Source organism: Filicampus tigris, chromosome 17 (genome assembly GCF_054856515.1).
Source record: "Filicampus tigris isolate MCC_2025a chromosome 17, RoL_Ftig_1.0, whole genome shotgun sequence".
NCBI lineage: Eukaryota > Metazoa > Chordata > Actinopteri > Syngnathiformes > Syngnathidae > Filicampus > Filicampus tigris.
The window spans coordinates 9,475,279-9,498,374 of record NC_141233.1 but is presented as its reverse complement, the minus strand read 5'-3'; the positions used below and the strand labels follow the sequence as shown (position 1 = coordinate 9,498,374).

Here is a 23,096-nt window from a genome sequence, read left to right as displayed (position 1 = left end):
GCATATTCAAGCTTGTGTGTCGCTGCAAAAGCTTGGATGGAGTGGAGCACGGGATGGTAATCAATGTAAAACGCATTAAGCCTGCAAGCATGCATGCTGGCAGGTGACAAGGGCATCAGTAGCGCGGATAAGAATGACCACCACCGTCTGCCTCGACAAAAAAAAAAAAAAAAAAAAAAAAGAGACTGGGCTCCTCATCATCAGTTCCTGCTTTTGAGTAAAGTATCTTCAAAAATGCAAAGCTTTTCAGCCAACAGATTATGGCACCTGTGCCATAATGGAGCTCTCACTTTCTGAAGGGGAAATCGTGTTCATACGGCAGGCCAAATAGGATGTGAGCTCCACGAGGGGCGAGGAAATATAGGAGACCACTCACCCGGCTGCCGCAGTCATCCCCGTGTGTCTCTCCATCGGTAAATCGTAGCATAGCAAGGAAGAAGACGATGTGGCCCGACAAAATGGAACGAAAGGCATCTAGATGAGAAAAGAGAGCCAGAGAGAGAGAGAGAGAGAGAGAGAGAGTCATTTTAGGACCGCTTTCCTGGGCGTTGTTGAAATGGGTGAGACTAGCACATGGAGCTGCGATAGCAGATTGCTGCTGTCTCGCCGTCTGCTGCTCAGACATGCAGGACTGTACCATGTGCAGCCAGCGAGAGAGACAGCAAGAGAGAGAGAGAGAGAGAAAGACAGAGGGAAATACACATTAAAAGGGTTCAATTAGGTGAACAGGTATAAAGTTTTGGCTTGACAAAACCAAGCCAGAATTGCTGCTTATGTAAAATTACAAACAGTGTGAGAAAGACTTTGTTAGGATAAAGACACAAGAACCGACAATGTCATGTACAGAAAAGCAAATCCACCTTTTTTAGCCTCATTATTAAACTAAAGAATTCCTACATGATGCTTTGAGGCTGGCAAAGGCAAGCCGAAGGGAACAAAGAGTACATCAATGAATCCATGCAGCCATTACAAATGCATGACAACTAATGAATAAGAGCTGGGACAAATGAGGCAGCAAGGAGTCAAGAAATGGAAGTCTTTTGTATGCATGCTACTAAGTTGACAGCCGAAGCAAATGCAGCCAGAAAGGCACATCCTCGTACAAACGATCCATTAAAATGCACGTGGCCACACTTCCTAGATCATAGCTTTACATCAGCCTTCAAAACAAACGGAATTCCGTGGCATAAAACACACAAAGAAGGCAAACAAAAAAAGCCAAAGTGGAGAATAACGGGTGGGGAAAACGTGTCGAATGCCTGTTGCTGTCGGCTGCTCCTCATGACACAACGGCACCCGCTACCCTCGCTGAATGTCTCACACTTTCTGATGTCGCCTGGTGCTTCCGTCTTGCGAGATCACACCTCTGCGGTTCGCTGCCTTCTCCTACCTTCATAGATTACAAGCTCAGGTCCCCGAGGTCGACAAACTAGGGAGCCTCACCGCGCCTGCTCCATGGAGCACCGATACAGCCAAAATAGAGAAGGGAAAGAGAAATAAATAACCTTTCATTTCCTCACAGCTGAAATCACTCAAGACTCAAAGGGCCTAATATATGCAGCAAAGGAGCGATAAAGAGGGGAAAAAGAGGGAGGGACAAAGAGAAAGAGAGAACCACATACCACAGGAGACAAAAGAAAAAACAGGGAAGAATACATTTGTCTTACAACCCGTTCCTTTTTTCATTTCAGAATCGGAAAAAAAAAAAAAAAAAAAAAAAAGAAATTTGAATCCTTCCCCGGTCGGCAAGTCCGGTATTCTGTTCCTGTCTGTCGCTCCCTCTGTGTGTGTGAGAGTGAGTGCCTATTACAGCATGTGTGGAGAAAAGGAGGGCGGGAACATGACGGGGAACTAAGGGAACACGACCGAGAGATGAAAGGAGGGCGCAAAAGGGAGAAAACGTGAAAATTCCAAGTGCGGTAGGGGGAACCTATAGCTTGGAAGTTGGAGGTGACGGTCTTAAACTGTAGCAGTATTAGGTGCCGTAAATCAGTAGCGAGGGAGGCAAACAACATGGTAGGAGGGTAAGATTAACAGGGAGAAGAGGGATTTCTGCCGTCAGGGTTCCTCTGACGGGCAACATTTAAGACTAAAATCAGTGACAGCAGAAATATTGTGTGGTCCCACACATGCACACCATTTGTAAGTAAAAATTTAAGCATACATCAGAAGAGTGCAACTATCCATACAATATACAGTATTTAAAAATAAAAGCTCTCACTTCGGCTAGAAAGGGGTGTCATCATATTCATTTTACCCAAACTTTTTTTTTTTTTTAATCTGTGGATATTCTGACACTATACGACTAACCCCATCTGACCTTTACACAGCTACTATTTATAGAATTATTAAAAATCTGGCGGGGAGAGGTTGTGTGCCGTGTGGTCACAACCACACGAACAGCATAACTATGTGCAAGAATCTACAGTAGAGTCACGCTGACTGTAAGTGACTGCTCGCTGGCTAAAGCCGCAAACAACTGCCCCGTACAGTGGGCCCCTGCTTCTTTCTGGCCCAAAGAACCCGACGACCCCCCCCCCCCCCCCTTCATTCATCCCTCCCCACCTTCATCGAACCCGGTGGCCTTGAGACAGAGAGCGAAGAGTTTAAGTGGAAACAGTCTTTCATCATCATACCACTCCCCGGACTGCACATCTGCACACAGCAGCCCACCACGCTATCACACATCCTTCTGACTGATTGTCCAGTACACAAGGGGCTTATTTTATTCTTTAGATTTGTTTGGATAAAGCCTCTTAGTGGAGCAAATGTTTGAATGTAATATAACGTTGAAAAAAGTAAGACGAGTTCTTTGCTTGTTATCATGGCCATGAAAGTGCACCAGGATTATTCACTGTATTTATTAACAATGTCAAATGTTAATTTGTTGAAAATTTTTTTTTTTTTTTTCTTTTTTTAAGCACAATTGCTGTTGCTGCACACAAGATGAGATTCGGGTTCTGTGGTTATCTTGGCAAAACGTTATTGTTGGCTCTTCAGATCACAGCAGCGGAAATACATCGTTTTGGTTAAGTGAAAGTGACCGTTGCACATAATTGGGCTCCAAGACACAGTTCTTCCTCCTGCGGCTGTACGGTGGTTCCCCCTCAGTTGCATCTCTTTCATTAGACCGGCCCACAGAACTTGCTGGCTGCAACACGTTGGTGCTGTGTCCCAAAATCCAACGTTTTCCTCCCGTTTTAATTTCCTTAATTTCATTCTACACGCGTTGAGCAATTTGACAGCTGAATAAAAATTTTTTTTTAAGTGCTTAATGTGTAAAAATGTGTGTTAAAAGAATCCATGTGAAGAGAGGTGGTTCCTCAGGGAAAGCTAGGAGGCTGTACAGTTATCTCCAGTGGTGTCACTCTGAACTATACAACCTACTACCTCACCCTGCGGACCACTGAAGTGAATAGCAGCAAGGATACTTTGCAGCACAGAGCTAAAATACTCAACACAAAACATGATATCGATTGTCAGTTCCATAGCTGACACATACTTCTTCCGTAAATGATTTGTTGCAGTTTTTTGTTTAAATTACAAGATACACACAAAGATAAGCTTTAAATAAATTATGAGCACTATTTTGCTACATCGACCTAGTGCCCTAATTTAAATATGTCTTCATCACGTTATCATGAATTGGCGCCTGAACTGTGAAAGGATAAAAAGGGACACGTGGGATATCTGTCGTAAAAATGACCCTGCTAGCCCAAATTTCAAGGGCATCGAGGCTGTGGTTTAACCTTAACTTGGCACAGGCAAACAGAGATTTTTTTTTATTGAAAATTAATTTTACTACACACGGTCCAGTAAAACTTTACATTATGTGCCTTTTTAGTCAGTCGCTGGGTAGGTGTTGCTTGTGCCAAGGAGACACATACCTGTAGATACGAGCTTGTGCAGCCTGTCACCACAAGTTCGGATCTACGGGTTTGTGGCATCTGGCATTACCACTTCAGGAACACATGAAAATATAAAGAACAATTCTTGAATCCATCAACATTTACCATCATATGTCTCTCACTGCCGACTATTGTAACATTTCTAATTTTCTTCTCAAGCGGCAAACTTATAATAGCAAAAGAGAAAAAGAATGCTGAATGGCTGATGTATTCTTGTAGATGAATCAGATGTTGCTATATGATGCGCTAAACAGGCCAGAGCACATGACTGTGGTTTGTTTAAAATCCTGTTTCGATTCGTTTTGCGGTCAGCGTTTACGTTGAGAGTATTATCCTGTAAAAAATATTGTTTGTATGAAATGAGAAGTCCCGATTATTAATCATGTGAAAATGGGGACTCAAATAAGCATGTTGATTTATACAGGGCTGTTAAAATGACCTTGAACACGGAAAATGTTTTAAATATTTCATCGCGGGATATCACACAAAACACCTTCATAGTAATAATAAATATAATAATAAAAAAGAAAGACTGAAAAAGTAATAAATAAATACGCGGTGCAGAACAAACAATGAATAAATTTGAGAATTATAACAAACTGTTATTAATTAACTAATGCACATTCGTCATTGTACGTGGACTTGCACAGTTTATATTGATTGATTGCCTTTACTACCTGGTATAAACTGTGAATAAATGTGAAAACAAATACATGTGGGCAGAAAAACAGCCTCTGCGGCGCACACCAAGCAGAGCCGGGCAGACACAAGTATTGCAAATGGCCAACATACCAACAGGGCACAGGCTGGACACTGACGCTCAAACATCCTCTGGTGTCAAATGGACTCCGGATTTGAGATCCAATGCAGGCCAGCGCTTCAGCATAAATCAACAAGCCTGTAAGCAGACACAGATTGTCACAATTTCACAGTAACACTCTCGGAACAGAGAAGCGTAACATTCAAAGGCAGAATATCACTGCCTCTAAAACTTTATAAGACCTGGAATTCAAACAGTTAGATCACCTCACTGAAAACCACAAGCACTGAAATCATTTCAGTAACAGCATAAAAATAAACTGCCAAATAACACGCAAAAGTAAGAAGGGAACATCCCCTCTTATCTTTGTTACGCCCTCCTAAGCAGTTCTTCAGTCTCCATTTTCCGGGCTACAAAATCCTCGAATTGTTTTTAAAAAAAAGGTACGGCAAGAGAGAAATGGCAAAAGGTTGTAAGCGGTAAGATATGGATGAGGAGGAGTCGCAGAGCTGGCCACAGAGAAAGTGGAATTTGTGACTAGGCAAGGGTGGTGTTTTTTTTTTTTCTTTTTTTTTTTTTTTTTTTGGTGCCTCATTTTGCATGGCTCTTTGGGATCCCAGCAGGATTCTTGGCTCTTGGCTGCAGCTCCGTCTCTCCTTAGTGCAGCAAAAATTGAATATATTCCTTTGTCTCTAAGAACGAAAATACTAATAATACTTCAATTGAGGGATGACACAGCAAGGGTCAAATTGCGCGGCACATAAGCGCCACGAAGCAGAAGCAACAAAACAAAATGTAAATCAAATTAAAAATGAAGGTGGAAAATGTTTTTTCTTACTAACATTATCTCCCAAGTACGAGCTGTAAAATGTGCCTCTTCTACTACTACTAAAGCAGCAAAAGCAGCAGCCAAAAGCCTTTCCGAATCTACGCCACGTAGTGAGATAAGGACAAGCAAACACTTTTTTCCTCTCTCCAAAATGGCTGAGGGCCGGGCGAAAAGCAGCTCTGAGCATATGAGAGCAAGAGCGGTGCTCCCCGTCCCACATCGGGGAGGGCTGGGCAATTCAGCGAGCATCTCTCGCCGGTTTCCCTCTACACTCTCAAAGTCTTTGTCCCATTCACATCGGACCAACGGTGTACAGCTGGGTCACCAGGCCATAAGAAACGCTGCAATGGTGCTCAAGGAGGATTCACCGAGATTAATAATTGTCCCTCATAGCAAAATCAAGTACCTCAAGTCTCTTTGAAAGCTCTGTGTTTCATGTTTTATTGTTAAACATCTGCTGAATGCCTCACAGGACGTGGCTATTTAAGGAAAGATTAGATGAATATATTCAACACAACATCAATGAGCGAGTTAGATTTTCAGGGCTGGTCAAGCTACAGCGCACACCTTAAGCTTACATTTACTTGTTAAAAAGATTAAAGTAGATTTTTAGCAACACCATTTTGCGCAAATTGAGTACCGAATATGACATCAATACTCACGTCATCATTTCACCATTACAAAGCATTTGAGTCAGCTACATTCAAAACGATGTAGTAAAATTTGTGCAGCAGTCCAGTGCACATCTATCTGGCCCAACCATTGTGTGTGTATGTATGTATACAGTATATGTATATGTGTATATATATATATATGTGTATATATATATATATATATATATATATATATATATACACACATATACATATACCTGTGTATATATATATATATATATATATATATATATATATATATATATATACACACATATACATATATATATATATATACTGTGTATGTATACGTATATATATACTGTATATGTATATGTGTATATATATACTGTGTGTGTGTGTATGTATATATATATATATATATATATATACACATATACATATATATATATATATATATATATATACTGTGTATGTATACGTATATATATACTGTATATGTATATGTGTATATATATACTGTGTGTGTGTGTATGTATATATATATATATATATATATATATATATATATATACATACACACACACAGTATATATATACAGTAATATATACATATATATATATATATATATATATACATACATACATACATACATACATACATACATACATACATACATACATATATATATATATATATATATATATATATATATATATATAGGCTACATATATAAAGACTAGATCAGGTTTTGAAATGTTAAGAACGGAAGAATTGCACGGGACATTAAGTCTCCTGCATGCTAGTTTAGCCAAAGCATGACAATGGGCTGCTGTCTGCTCCGTGGTCACCACTTGAATCTAAATGAACAGATTTGACTTTCAGGATATTGCCAAAAACTCTGTCACAGTGCCGACACGGACAAGGGCCTCTCCAAAACAGAAGGTTGAAGAGAACAGAACCATTGACGTAGCCATAACCCCAATCCTTAAAGCCACTCTCGGAGCCTGGGAAAGAGGCAACAAGAATAACGGGTAAACAAAAGGCCACATTTTAGGGCAATAATATCAGGGGGAAACACCCCAAAATAAAGTAAAATGAATGTGCAGAAAGTTGCATAGATCATCAATTTACTACTACTTCTACTTTGTTTTCATTAAACAAAAAGGGTGTTATTTTTTTTCCACACTATTGTGCGTTTGATGCGCAGTCACAGAAGTTCACAGTTCAACATCCCATTTCAAATCATCCTCCACTTTTCCTCTCTAAACTACAACATTTCTGCTTTACATGGCTCCAATAGTACACTCCAGTGCAATATTTAATAAAGAGAGGCTTGCCATTTGCAAAGTAACAGCAATACGAAACTGGGAAAAAAAATGAAGCTTTTGAAATGAACATGCAGTTCAAGCAATGTGGGTGACAGTACAGTAAGAGGTCTAAAAGTAACACCAGCTGCTGAAGCCACAACAATTGCTGTAAAATATTGCTGAGCCTATTAAAGGCTACCTCCGGGTCAGTTAGGGAAATGATGTCAAATTGCGTCTATGTGGTTGGCATAATATTTTAGTCCAAGCGCAACTAAGAGTCTACTGTACACTGGGAAGCCTATAAGCAGCACAATGATGATTCAACCATGTCTTGTGAGTCACCGTTTAATTTTGTGCTATGGAAATCTCCGCGCAGGCATAAACTGGGAGTCAGATTCGAGTCATTACTCTGTGAAGAAACCATAAAGTTAGTCCAAAAATGTGTCCTTGCCCTACATGGTTGTATCCTAATTTCCTCTGGTCCTGCAGCATTTATTAAGATAATGTCGTAACACTTTTTGGAATACAGCAATTACCAGCAGAATTTAGCACTCTAGGGGGGCAGGCATAGTAGTGGCTGAGTCCAATTATTTGGATATATCAGTTAAAACATGAGATAACCACCCACGATCCAGCCTGTCATTGTTCGGTCCTGCTTGCACAATCAAGTGAAACTGGCTAAACCACTGAAACCACATCAATAGCACTTGCTGTATTGGAAATGATAGGCTATGAGTAATTGCAATCAAAAATCCGCGTGAAGATGAAGAATCAAATCATAAGGATAGTCCCTCTGGATAGTGTTCATTTCCAATTAATCTTTGAGTGTGGACTCAAACTACTCAATATAAATGATCCCAGCATTAAATCCCAAACCTCCAGTGTTCTAAAGCACGTAAAGCTGGTAAATCTTAGTCCAAATGAAAACGCAACTGTAGGCTGTCAAAAGAACAGGTGGCACCATTTTAGGCAATAAGCCTGAGGAAAGTCATTCCTGGAAAAAGGCACCATTACAACAATGGCAACTCGAGGAAAGACGCAGTCGTAAGTGTAGACTAGTGGTCAATTGGAATTATACTCAAACATTAATTGAACACTTGAATTTTACCCGACATATTTTGGGGGAAATATCTGATGATGCAATGATAAAAGAGCACATATAGTGAAGACATACAAAGGGTAAGGTATAGGTTTTGGAAAATGGAAGCCTTGTCCAAGGTTTTAGAAGAAGCTGTTTTTAATTACCTTAAATTGAGTTAGCACTGGTGAAATGCCAAACTCCATTGGAAAGCTCGAAATGTGTGGTTGTATTTATCCCATGGGGCAATGTAGGACATCCTGCAATTGTTTATGACCCTCTATATTCGCTTATTATAGTTTTGAGTGGCAAAACATGTTCCAATTACAGTATATGGCAAACAATAGTTTCCATTGACTACCTTTTGGAGTAATTTTCTAATACTGTATATCTATACCTCAAAGTTCGACCACAAATCCGTTCTGTGATGCTGGATAAACTTTCCTTTGATAAAATTTGAAATACTTTTAAAACAAGTTTTATGGCTAAGTTCAGTTATACATTCACTAATTAGTTCCACAGTTCAGTATATTGGTATTAATTGTATAGGCAATGTTTTAAGTAACATTTCAACATTTTTAATTCTCATAAAGGTTTATGCAGAAGTTACACAGTCTATTATTGATCTGTTAGAAATACAACTCTTTAAACACCCTCTAAACTTCAAGCCCTCACATCTTATTTTTTAACATTGTCGGTCAGACAGGTATAATATCAAATTATGTAATGTGACAATTTGACAGTGTTTACACATGACACTGCTTTTCAAAGTTCTTTGTTCACAAAACGCTGCTGAGCATCCTATAAAGTTAACAGCAATGGAACATAAACAGGAAATAGAAACCTGCCAAAATAAACCTGTCACAACATCCATCGCGGCACTGACACATATGGTAACGATGGACAAAAATACTTGGACACCACCGGAGTCCTTTCATCTTAGAATGTGTTTAAACATATGCTGGCTCTCATTCCATCTCCTCAATATGTGTGTGTGTGTGTGTGGGGGGGGGGGGGGGGGGCGGAAGAAACAACAGTTGTTTTCTAGACATCGTAACGTCGCAGGTGGTAAAAATAGAGTTCCATATACTCATAAATCTATGAAGTGTAACCCTGAAAATGTGTAATTATCGGCTTTAGTTCTACTGGAGAATCACGTGAAAAAAATAGAAACATGGACTATTTGATTACACTGAATTACAACTTCTGATTCGTTCCAAATGGTCATTTCTCACGATACTGTACTTTTTATAACTAACATTTTCTAAATTCTAATCTTTCAATCTTGGCACTGAAAACCTACTTGCAGAACAGAGATTCTAAGCCTACCTCTAATCTCCGCCTGTGAAGCACACTGCTGCCACTTGCTGTTCAAATAAAGCTCAAATGAAGCGTTTGATGACATGACCCACCAGGGAAAAATGTCATAACTCCAGCAAACTTGAAGGAAGGAAGTGTATAAAATGTCTGGCCCATGTTGAGCTCTCAAGTACTGTGTCCCATGTTGGGATCTATCAAAGTAATGTTACAAAAACAATATGTGAACATGATCCTAATAAAACAGTGCCCTGTGTTTTTCTAATAAAAAAGGTACAATGAGATTTCCTTTTAAAACCCATCTTCATATGGCCATGGAAAAAGTTGTTGCATATTGCCTTTTGTCTCCTGTCGAATTCGCTAGTTTCCATAGTTGAGAAAATGAAGTCATCTGAGAAGGAATGCAGAAGTAGCCATATACTGTACTGTAACAATAATTCAATATCTGGTAAACAAGCAAATCAATGTCAGTAACCAAATGCATCGCATACATACATGATCAGAGTTCATGCAAAAACATTCTCACATATTGTTCAGTCCCCTTTGTTACGTCTCCTACATGTGCTGTCTTTCGTCACAGTGTGAAGTCAAAAGGCCCTGTTAGTAAATAAAATTGCGTGACACCACCTGCGCCACAGCTTGAGCCTGCTATTACGGTAGCTGTCTACTTTCTGTCACCAAATCGTCAGGTGGGCCAAGGGCGTGTAAAACGCCGCTGGTCCGCCAGAACGCCCAAAAAGGCGCAGCCCAGTCTGCCAAATTCCCCAACACGGTAAACTAGACTTGCCCAGGCATGAAAAATGAAGATGCGGCAGTTTTTATGCCAGTCTACCAACATAGGTCCCATACAGTTTGGAGGGTGTTTTCAGTGAACTTGACAGAGGACTCTGTTTGAGCAGTGTGTGGGAGGCTAGTGGGCAAATAGTATTCTAATATCTAGTGCAACAGAGGGATTGCATAAAGCCTGCATTGAGCTGGATAAAGCATCAGTGAGGGAGCAGTAGTATTGATTACTGCAAGTTCTCAATCATACATCTGTGCTTCGTAATGTTTCTTTCAACTTGAATATCTTTCTGCGCTTTCATCTCAGACATCTTTTGCAGTTGCTTGTCCCATTCTGTTCCCTCCTCTCACTTCCCCTCTCAAATATTCTGCTCACGCACAACTGCGGCAGCATTTCTCCAGTCCTCCCATTAATCCACACCACAGAAATTTTTGGTCCACTGTCTTGCCTCTCTACAAGTCTGGACCATTTTGACAGAGAGTGATTGTTGCCGGCAATACGATAAACATGGTACCTCGTATGCTAAGCCCATCTAGATAATGCAAATTAAAAAATGGGGATTTACAGTCAAATCTTATAAAATTAACAGTACGCAAACACCAATTCGACCTGCAACCTTGGTTCAGTGATGCTGTCCAATTTTGTCCGACCAATTCAATTCAATAATATATTAAAAAAAAACAAAAAACATGTCTCTAGCTTTTATTTAATCGGTCTGGTCAGCATGTGTACTGTACGGAATGTGGTTCAGCTGCCTTTGAGGCATTACTGGGCTGTTTCAGAAGGAAAAAGCTCCTTTCTCTATAATTTTCTGCGTAGTGAATGTGGTTAGAGAGGATTTCAATAAAAATCCCTTCTTTCTTCCGTTCTTTGTTTTTATGTGCTAATGGAGACAACTGTATCAAAGTTGACTTTTTGGCATCAGTAACTAAATTCCATACAATAAACAGCCACTTCTGTAAGTGCTTTGTACATTCTTACCACAACATTATCATAATTGTAACATCCAATTTGGATATTTCGTTTATAAATAATGATCACTGAAGGGAAAAGTACTACAGATGTGCTACCTACATTTTAACGAGCCATAACTATATTTCCATAACCATCATTGTCACTTTTCAGAGTGCACCTGATTTCATTAGCAGTTTTATTCAGTTGAAAACACCAATCCCATGAGTATGAGGCACCAAGAAAATCTCACACAATACACTCGCTCCCAACTCATTTAAGTTTAGTTTATAAGCCAAAGTGTGTACTCACTTTCTAACACTCTATCTTTACCTATTAACACCCAGCAGGATATCCTTAAAAAATATACTTGCACTCCAGAAGCAAGTAGGTGGACCATAAACTCTCAGTGTGAGAGGACTTGACTGTAAAATTCCAGAATTTAGATGATAAATTTTACCTGTCAATGTTCTGTGGACACAAATGTCAATGTGGAAGAAACGTTGGCTCTTATAGCTATAAACACCCAAAAGAAAAAATCTGTACAATCAGGCTTCCAGTGTCCTGTAAGAAACGTTTAATTATGGGGTGTTTTTAATGTTAGCTCGCTACTATTGCAAAATTAAAGTCGTCTGAATTGTAAATGCACTTAGCGTGTAACTCTCTTTCCTTCTTTCTTTTTTAAAGGAATATATGAAGATACAGGAAGTGGCAAATCTGCTTTGATCAAGATTTGGGCCAAAATACCCATTAAATCAATAGGCATAAGCCAAATAAGCAAAGTAAAAAGTTAAATGAGTCATAATGGGTGGCACATGGGTGCCTCTTAAAGATGCCCTGAGAGGAGATTGAGAGGAGATCGAGCACAACCACATAGCAGTGTGGTAGGAGGAAAATGCTGTAATTGCCCCGACTATTTTTTGATTTCTGGCTTAGATAATTCATTTAAAGAATGCAGTCAAATGATCGATATTAACACACAATCATATGAACAGGAAATTAAACTGACAAAGCCTATTAGGTAGAGGAAGCATGTCAACATAAACACAAGTACTAATCTTGAAATGCTACTTGCTCCAACTTTTCTCTACCAGACTCAGCTAAGTGGAAACGCAACACACTGATAAACCACAGTATTTCTAGGCAGCCCAACTAGATTTTGGCTCACATCTATACTCTCACCATTTTGTGATTTGTTCCCTGTAATATTGATTAAGGTAAAAAAAATAAAAAATTAAAAAAAAGGAAAAAATTCAACAGTGCTTAGAAATGCCTCACAACACCTTATCAGCCACTCTCCGCATTTACAATTTCTTTCACCCTTCACTCCTGCCATTTCAAAACCTTATTTCCCTGCACCCCCCCTCTCTCATTCATTCACTTAATTTTGAACTCTGCATTGGTAGACAGGCAAAGAGGGTAGCTCCATGGTTACCTGGCATCAGGCCATCTCATTACACTGCCAATTGATTCTGGCCTGCCGCCATGTCCGCTGCCTCACCCCCACCAGCCCACACTATCCAACCATCTCTGCATCCCAGACTGTCTGCAGCACGGGGGATTTCGACACACAGGAAGGCAAGAAGCAAAAACCGCTTCACAAACATACAAAAAGCTCAGCTTACACTCATGTATGGCTAAATACAACACTAACTGACGCACAAAGTGTACAGAAAGCTTCGTTTGGAACACAAATTGTGTTAGAGTTTGGACTCCATTCAATTAAAATTGTAACTGTTGCTCCAACAGCCACTAACGCCAAATCTTATAATGTAAGGAGATGGCATAAACCGGATTTAAAATGCACAGAATACAGGAAGAATAGTACTAAGTTGAATAAGTGAACGAGATCCAAATAAAAACAAACAGACAAAACTGATTTAAAAATTATACATTACACAGTAAGACTCCCTTAGACTGGGTTCTACATCAAAAATTGAAGATGAGACAAGAGATCAACACTGCAGCATGTATTTCAAGGCATTTACATCTGGACCTGATACACAACTCTGAAAAATAGCATCTTTTGTTTGAACCATTTTTTCATGTCAGCAACAGTTTCGGAGCATGTGACTGTGTTTTGTTGCCCAGATGTGATCCTTTGACATGAATTGATCAATAGCATTCATCAGATTTTTTGTTTGTTTGTTTATAAAGACTATATTTATACTTGCGAGAGGTATAATCAACATTGAAGCCAGAAAGCTGCCTTTATAGTTGAAAAACAAGCAACCCTCCCCCCCAAAAAAAGAAAAAAAATAATAAATGCTCCCCATTGTCAAAACTAAAACACAAAATCAGGGACTGTCTGTTCCAGTTTCAGATCCATGTCATCTGTGGCAAGTTTCACACAAGCTATTCTGGTGATTTCCCAATACCTTTTTAAGGTATCCTTCAAAACAATTTACCACACATCTGTGAGTTCTCGCCCCAAAAAATCTGCGGGTGACTTGACATGGCATTCCTTGTAAGGATACATTGAGCAAATTTCAACGTTTTGGTTGCCATTCATATTTCCATAAATTAGCCTGAAACAAGATTCATAGCAGTTTTAGACCAAACAGAATCCTAATATGGTGGTCGTAATGTCTCCACTGTCTGCTACAAATAATCCTCTGAAACTTGGAGCCAAAGTCTCACTCTGATGTCTGGATCAATGTCTAATGAGTCATGTCGCCCATGGAGACTCCGGCAGTAAGTGCAGGGCAGCTTCACTACTCTTACAGAGCATCTGTCTAGGTGACTCACAGTGGTACAGTAGCTGCTGCCTACTCCTTCTGCCACAGCTGACAGATGCTGGGGTCACGGCCTCTAGTTCACAGGGGATTTCAGAGGATCAGGAGTCAAAGAGAATATAAAGCCATACGACAAGAATGTCTACGAGGCTTTCAATATCATCTCCATCTCTTCATATTTCACCGAGGAAGACAGGCTAGGATAGCTCTGAAAGACAATCGTGGAAAGACATCAACTTGAAGATCTGCATCGGCTTGTTACAGTTGATTTACCGGCCCGTCGAAGGGTGAGGAATTTCATGTGAGGAAGCTCAAAATATGGACAGCAACCATGTGTGATGACGGTAAACAAGTACGACATACACTCCTTTTTGCAGCACAAATTAATTGCAGCCCCCATTAGCATGAACATGTAGACTAAAGATTCAGGATGAATTTTAGCCTTCGGGGACCACTTAATTGGGAATGCAAAAGACAAAACAACAAAGCAAAACTTTTAAGCAAATAAAAAAAAAAGACGCTCAACAAGGTAATTCATGAAAAAAAAACAACAGGAATTAAATGTGTCTGTTTCGAGAGCACAACTATCTTGACAAAACAAACTGATGAGTAGCAACATTTATAGTGTTATTGGTTTTAGTAGAACGCTGATGTTGTTCTACAGTTTGCAAATCCTACATGTCAAGACACTGTGGACCATTTACTTCCCCAAAGCATTGAAACACCTATTGAGCCAGCATCGTGTCTATAATCCAACCTGTAGGCTGTGGTCGTCATGTTTGGGGGTACTAGAGAATACCGACTTTTTCCAATTTTGTACAAACCGAAGTACTGTACAAATAGTGAGCGCCACAAACACGTATAAAGCGAAACAATCAATATGTCTCAGTGGACTTGAACTTGAAATTAAAATTGAACTTGAATGACAACATTATCAACGTTTTTATAAAATACTTGTGGCTCTTCTGATTGGGATCCGCTACATCCTGAGAGAAAATGCACAAATGACAAACACTATAGCAAAACATGTTATTTTGATATGCAGCCATGGAAAAAAAGATGAGGCCACCATGTTTTCATCATTGTCAGGGGCCACTAAAATTATATCAAGTGACTAACTTACACAAAAGAAAACATAGAATGCCTAAAAGCAAAACATTTTTTGCAGTGCAATGCCATAGCTATTTATGTAAGAACTTGTCATTTTGGTTATTATCAAGAAAACCTTTGGAAAATGTCTCAACCAGCTCTTAAATACAACTCTTACGAGCTGTATTTGCTCTCGTTATATTGATCCAAACAAGCGTACCTTTAGTTTTAGTAAGCATTGAAAATAAACAGGAAACTGAAGAAGAAAAAAGGATGGTCTCACATTTGTTTTCCATGGCTTTAAATGACAAAAGATGACAGTGTCCGCTTGTGTGTTTCATTGTAAGCGTGGATGAATATGTAGACATCATTTCCATCAACAATGGTGTGTTCATCTCCCCGAATAAGACATACCTCATCTCACCTCCCCATATCCTCATCTATTTCAATTTTAATAGTAAGCTCTTTTCTCACATTATGTTCAACGGCTATTTAACATTGTATTTGTTGTCACTAATCATACTGTAAGATGACGTCGACAGACATACAGAGTTATAATATTTTGTAGGGCTGTGCATTTAATCAAAATTCAATTACAATTATTGTTATTACACTCCACGATTACAAAATTGGCATAATCATAAAAAAAACGATTATTAATATGCACTGTTTGTTTACACAAGGAAATCATACTTGAATTTAGACATTTCCACCTTTTTTTATTTTAGAATAACACATTTTTATAAATTGTGTTTGGTCAAAAAGGAACTCTCATAATATAGTGTTTCAAAGAAATTAATTTGTCTGTATTTTTATGTTTAAATATGTTCTTGTTTTGTACCAAAAAATAAATGATCGTTTGAATAATCGTAATTTCATTTATTACCGAAATAATTGTGATTAATATTTTTTTCATATTCGAGCAGCTCTAATATTTTGTATCTTTAATGATGTTTCCCTAACTCTTGACCTACAAAAGGCAATGAAGACATTTTCAAAAGCAAGTCTGTAAAGGGTAGAGATGTGACTCCCCATATTCGGGCCCCTTTCCTGTACATGTGCATGGGTTGTTTAAGGACACGGTGAACCAGGCTACCCAATCGAGGGAAGGGGCCAGGCAAGGGGAGCAAAGACAGGATGGCCAAGTGGAAGAATTTTCATGGAATCCAAAGCGCTAAAGCAGTAATGCCAGGGAGGGTGGGGGAGCCCTGAAAGAAAGAAAGTGGATTGGCTGATCTAAACAGAGCAGGAGGAGCTTGTTACCCTGGAGGAGAGATGCATATGTTCCTAGTTGGTGGACGGCAGTGGGTTTTGTGAGTGTCTACCAATATGACAAAATATACGGTGAAGATGAGAGCTTTTGGGGGGATGGCAAAGCAGATGTTATTTCAGATTCTTCAAAACCTGAGATTCTCGCTCATGCATGATTTGAAATACACCCAATCACACCTTCACTCTCAGGGGATGAGAAGTGCCACAAGGACACTCTCCTGTTAGACCACCCCCCCCAACCCCCCGCTCCCCCTACTCTACGCCGCCCACCCAACCCCTTGTTACCTTGTCTCCCCCTCTCCAACATCCCTCTCCTGTTGCTCCCCTTTCTGTGTGAGTGTGTCTGGGTCCTGCAGGAGAGGCTTTGTCTGTGAACACTGAAGCCCAGACCAGCTCACAGGGGCCAGATCCATGAATACCCACACTGTTAGAGCCGCTCTTTCACTTCACACCACTTTCTCTACTGGAATGCCTGGGCAGTGAGGTAAGAAACATACACACACACACACACACACACACACGCGCGCGCACACACGCATACATACACACACACGCTAGACACAAACTGAGTGAGTCATGCAGTGATGAAAAGCCAGTGTTTTGTGTGTGAACCCTCTCACCCTGGACACACATCCTGAGATCCTTTCTCCTCCATCAGTCCCTGCCAAGTTCTCCCTCTAATTAAAGACTATTTGGTCCAATAGCAGTGGCCCAATCTCCCCCAGACCATGCCTCATCTCCAGTGCGTAGAGGTCCCAATAAGAGTAGAGCCTCTACGGAATGTGAGTGAGTGAAGTGAAAAACAACTTCTCAGGGTTTCTAATTCCTCGGTTAATGGTGTACTTAGTGTCAAGGTCCGTGCTAACTTTACAGCTGACAGAGGATAATCAACCAAAGCCCCCTCAAAAATGTTTGGTTGATATCTATGATTAATGTTCATGTTTTTTTAAATACACGTTTGGAATCTGACGGGTAACTTTAAATGATGGAGGCGGCCACAGTTTTTTGTTAGCGCTACTAGGAGGCCAGACGTTTTCTGACCAGAGGTATGACAAAAAAAATCTATCACAGTATCTTAATGCTTATATAAAAGATCCAGACTTCAATAAGTAACAGAAGGGCTTAGTAACACAAAGAGAGGAAAGAAAAAAACTCAATATAGAAGGTCATCCACAGGCAATTGTGCAATGAGATTTTTGGATAACTTCAATAATAGCGAATAAATCACGTGTGAAACTTCACGGGAGCATTTGACAGTCCACAAAAGAGACTTGCTGTGCAATCAATGTAGGCACTGTCAAGAAATGTTTCTCAACAACGAAGCATGCGAGGGCAAATCGTGGCGGACCTCTGAACACTTGAAGTACCCGGTCAAATGCAGCACCTGTACCTACCAGCACCTATGTCTCATGATCCTAAATGTTAACATTCCTAATCCTAACTATTTACATTACACAAATATGTACAAACAAGGACCCAAAAACGTCATCATTTGTTTAGGCTACAGACATGCTCTATAGCAGGGGTCAGCAACTCTGGTCCTCGATCAGGATCGTTATCAGGCTTCTGCGGAGCTTGCTGATGAGATGGTCATTTGAATCAGGTGTGTTGGAGGAGGGAAACATCTAAAAAAAAAAAAAAATGCAGTATAGGAGCCCTTGGGGACCAGAGTTGGTGACCCTGCTTTGTAGCCTTTCTCTTTCAGTTACGGTGATTAGTAATGTAATAGGCTGCATTCTCTTCCATAAATGTGGATTGGTAAAGAAACAGCTGGGTTGGAAAGTCTCCCTTCAGAAACCTGCGGGTGATGTAATAGACACTGGTCCTTTGTAGCATCTAGTCTGTGGTCACTAATTTAAATCTGAACAAGTTACTCCATTTTGGACATCGCTCCCGGCAGGTTGCGTCACTTCGACCTTCTAGTAAACAACTTACGAATTACTCCAGTTTGGAAAATACCAAATATTACAAAAACATTACCAGACTGTTACTGTCGTCTGCTGCGGAGGCGGATTAGGCCAGACACTGATCTGTGTCCATGAGATGCCACTAATTAGAATGAAAGAATGAGACCCACAATGAGTGCAGAGCAACAAACAAGAGCCAATTAACTTTCTCAACTTGGCCTTCTCGGGCAATAATTGTTCAATGACCGCAAGTTAAACTCAAGTAAGAATGGTGGCACCAACATCAGACAGTAAGCGGAGCCATTATTCATAGGTCCTTAAAGGTTAAGCACTGGTTATTGGTATTTATGATTAAGCATTCTATGTAACAGCAGTGCCGATGTGATCGTGTAAAATGGAGGATTAACCCATTAAAACCTGAAGCCCCTCGTGAGACATCTCTCTAAAACCTACGGCCGTCTTTGGAATCAGCCTTGAAAACCTGACATTTTAGCCACCTACAAAATAATTAATATCTCAGCCCGTGTAGGAGGTAGAAACATAATCCCCCCCAAATTTGAGAGCTTAGACATGTGGCTTAACACATGCCCGAGTTTATTTATTGTTTCAATCGAAAATTCAAGTGAGCTCTACTTGAATTTTTTTTTTAATCGAGTGATAATTACCATGCTGTGTTCTCTTACAAAGACGTTGAAATCGTCATGGTCTACGAACATATATCTTAACCATACATCACGTTTGGATGGTTTCGCGGCTTTAAAGTCCGCGAGCGTGTCGTCTATATCAGTGCCGTGACTTATATCAGAGCTCCCGCGATCGACTGTGCCGCCATTACTCTGTCAAAATTCCGGATATCCTCCGACAACTCACGACACCGTCACATGTATGTTCTGATGCATTTTATTGGCTAAGAGTACGGGAATGGGATTAAAAAAAGAAAATGACGTATATACGTATCTGCTCTCCCTGCTTTAAAGGGAGAAACACGCAACAGCGTTCCCGGCTTCAGAGGTAGAAACACGGTTATGGGCTCCCGTCCTTAATGGGTTAAAAGACATCTTGAATTTACAGCTCTTGTCAGTTCCCAAAGTATGTTGAATGGAAGTACAACTGATGTTCAACCATCTCAACAGCATTACGCTATGTGTTGCATATTGCATATATGCAAAAGAGACTAAACTTAAACAAGTTGGAAGGTCAGTAATAAAGCTATTGTATATGAATCAAAACTGCCTCTTCCTCTCTTCTCACTTCATTTTTTTTTTGGTAATGATTTGATTAAATTCTTTAGTTTGTGTGTGCTGTTTCGGAAAGGATTCAAAACAGTGGAAAGCCATTATGAGAAATTTTACACAGAAAGAGAGAAAGAGAGAGAGAGAGAGAGAGAGAGAGCACGAGCGAGAGAGAGGGCGAGAGAGAGAGAGTAGAGGCGTGTAGACACCGCCACGCCAGTCTGGTTTCCTGTACTATTGTGTCTGTGCTGATATGACTCAGTTGCGCTTTCACTTGTGGTGAGCATATGAAACAACTTTGTCCTTTAATCACACTACCCAGCCTGATATACACTTCACTCCATAAATTGTGGAACAGTGAGGCCACGGGTAAGATGTCTGTGTGAGTGATGGGGGTGTGGGGTGTCGGCTGATTACAATTCTAAGGGCCCGAGAAAATGTTATTTTTTATTGCGGCATTAAAGTGGGGTTTTTGTGGCTGAGGATTTCCTAATTTAGCACGATTTAGTACAGGTAATCTCTTGAGTTTTGCCATTACAGTATGGCAGCCTAGTCGTTTTCATATACAGTATTCGAGCCGCTGCGACTCTCGCAATGTGTTAAAGTACAGAATAATGATCTCACGGAACAAATTCTTACTGTAAGCCGTTTATTTTCAACTCTGCTCTTTCTTTTTTACAACTGGTGCAGTGCGCTGTGATTGGCTGAATAGGTGAATCAAGTCAAGTCGGTGCTGTCAGGAAACAAAGTATTATTGGCTGGTGATCCTCCTTCCCTCCCCACCCTGCGCCACCAGGTTTTGGTGGAGATGGACAAGCATGCAGATGAGTGCATCAGGTGTGGCTGCTTTCCTTAAAGCCGAGGAGAAGAAGAGGGAGTAGGAGGGGGAGGGGGAGAGGCACTCAGGGCCACCCAAGTTATCGTTTCCTCAGTTTGAGGACAGTGGAGCAAATTTATTAGCTTTTTAATCCCCATGCCGTATTTTCGCTCACAGAGGAGCCAGAGAAAGGATGGCTGGGAGAATCCAGCCACCTGTGCTTCGAATGTGCATGGTAGAAGTGACGCCGCTAAACTAGGTCAAATGGGGATACATGAAAAAATGTGATCAAGTATGGATTGAGTTTTTTAAAATGGTGTTCATTTTAGTATGCTGAATGTTACGTTCTGATATTCCCAAGACCGCTCAATGACAGCACTAGAGATACTGTATATTTACTTTACAATTTTTAGAGTCAAAGGAAAAAAAATCAGTGCCTCAAGCAAGTCCAAAACCCTTAATTCGGCACTCGAAGGCTAGTTCCAAGCTTGCATACTTTGGAGCTCATAGCAAAGCTGGGCAGTATTAGCGAAGCTTGCCAGCATCACACATAGACCTCACAATGACACCGTGATAAAAATATGTGGGTCAGGTCAGTGCTGTGAGCCACTTCAAATGATCTCCTGTCATACGCTCTGGATAAAAATAACACAAGCGCTACATAGGCAAAACACATAAACTACGGACTTGTGCTTGATACAGTGAAGCAAAACACCAAACTGGACAAACGATAGATGACACTGGTGTAAAAATAAGAGTGAAGCCTTTTCCAAAGGACTCTGATGGTCTTCAAATAGTATTTGTTGGGAGGTGATTTCCACCAACAGGACAACCCTAGAAGTGATGCTCGGCCTGAACTTACCACGGCTGCGGCTGTTGATCCACTACAGAGGTTAAGACAGCCACCTATGAAGAAGAAAAAAATCACAACATAACTATAATGTGAAAGATATTGATGTCATCAAACAACGGCTAAAGACTGTCATGCTAGGAATATATCGACCCAGGCATTGCATTCTCTCGCACTGATATGGAGATTTCTTAATCAGTGTCTGTTTAGCAGATTAAGGTCAACATTTGCCTCCGAGTGTTACGTAACCCGCTATATGGCCCCGTGTAACCGTATTACATCTGTGATTGCAGTTCAGCCAGGAGTCATGGTGCTGAAAGACAGGCCGATGCAGACGGCTGCAGTGCTTTCTGGCAAGCCCCAGAGTTTACTTATTGACTAATTATGATTCATCCTTTAAACATCACTTTGGCCTCTGTCTGCCTTGGTACGACCCAATGCTCCCAGCATTTTGTTCAGATTCCCTCAATTACTTTACCAATGCACTCCAAATACTTTCAATTCCTCGTTTTACTTGAACGTAACAAAGTATCAGACATGCAGCCAGATAATAGATGTAGTGATATATGTGTCATGAACTGATCTTAGTGCATCTCTGCTTCTTGGATTAAAATTTAGACTCATTGATTTGTGATTGACGCTTTTTTAATCGCCCTTGCTCTGGAAGGGTGGGATGTCTGTTGGTTGCTATGGCACCAGACAGCTCTTCATTTCCTCAGACAACAACTAACTGTGATTGTTGTCTGTGTATTTGGAAGTGTGTGCAATTGTTCACAAGAGAATTGCAAACGCGTGTAAGGCCCCTCAAGGTTGGTTTGATGAGGTGCAGAAAAGCGATTATGATCAGTACCTCCGTCTGAATTGATGTGAAATCACTGCGGATGATATTCACTTTCACTGAGAAATAAGTGTGGGTGCAATGTTTGAAAAATGCCCTTCATTCATTCTTCCGCCAGATGTTTGTCAGCAAGAAGGCATGGATTCCATAGTATCAGATCGCTCTATGATGCTGGTTTGCTTTTTTTTTTTTTTTTTTTTTTAACTGCGTCTTGGTGCCTAGTCACATTGCAACGTGTTTGTATGGTCTCAAACCCAACGTGTGCTGCATTCATCTATTTTGTCCTGTAATGCGTGCTCCATCTAAATTCCAGCAGAGGGCAGTGTCTGTTTTTTTAAAAACACTTTAAAAGTTTGTAAAAACCTTCTGTGTAAGCTACTGTAAAACACACTACAAAATATTTTCATGCAGAAATTGTAACTGTTTTTATGACAAAAATCACAACCTAGAAAAACTCAAATCAAAACAACCTTTAAAAATATACTCTACCTGGAAAAACAGGTTTTTCCCTATTGTGCTTTGTTAACATTTTATGAAAAACGCAATGATTTAAATATAACCATGAAAGATATCGGTCAATGATCAAATATATCAAATTATTGAAAAGTACTGTTCAGGAGTTTGCAAAATATTGTCTATGAATAAAGCATCAGCAACTGGACTGGCGGATGAAAAGACCTAATGAAGCAATTTTGAATGTTCATTAGCTGAAATGAGACTGTCAATTCACAAAAAAAACATACATTTTAAAGTCCTCACCTTTGTTTTGTTAGAAAACATGACATTTTCCATTCATGCTGAATC

General features: G+C 40.1%; 1 protein-coding gene across 6 annotated transcripts in view; it reads right to left on the bottom strand.

Moving 5' to 3' along the window:
* Nucleotides 1-23,096, bottom strand: part of LOC147133271 (sorting nexin-19-like) — a 96,247-nt gene that overhangs the window by 59,339 nt on the left and 13,812 nt on the right. For all 6 annotated transcript variants that reach the window (XR_015090333.1, XM_086057369.1, XM_086057371.1 and 3 more), the window contains 3 exons: nucleotides 21,467-21,510; nucleotides 4,701-4,806; nucleotides 377-474 (listed from right to left, as the gene is read on the bottom strand). The gene's annotated coding sequence lies outside the window, so the exon portion shown is untranslated. The remainder of the gene's footprint in view (nucleotides 1-376; nucleotides 475-4,700; nucleotides 4,807-21,466; nucleotides 21,511-23,096) is intronic.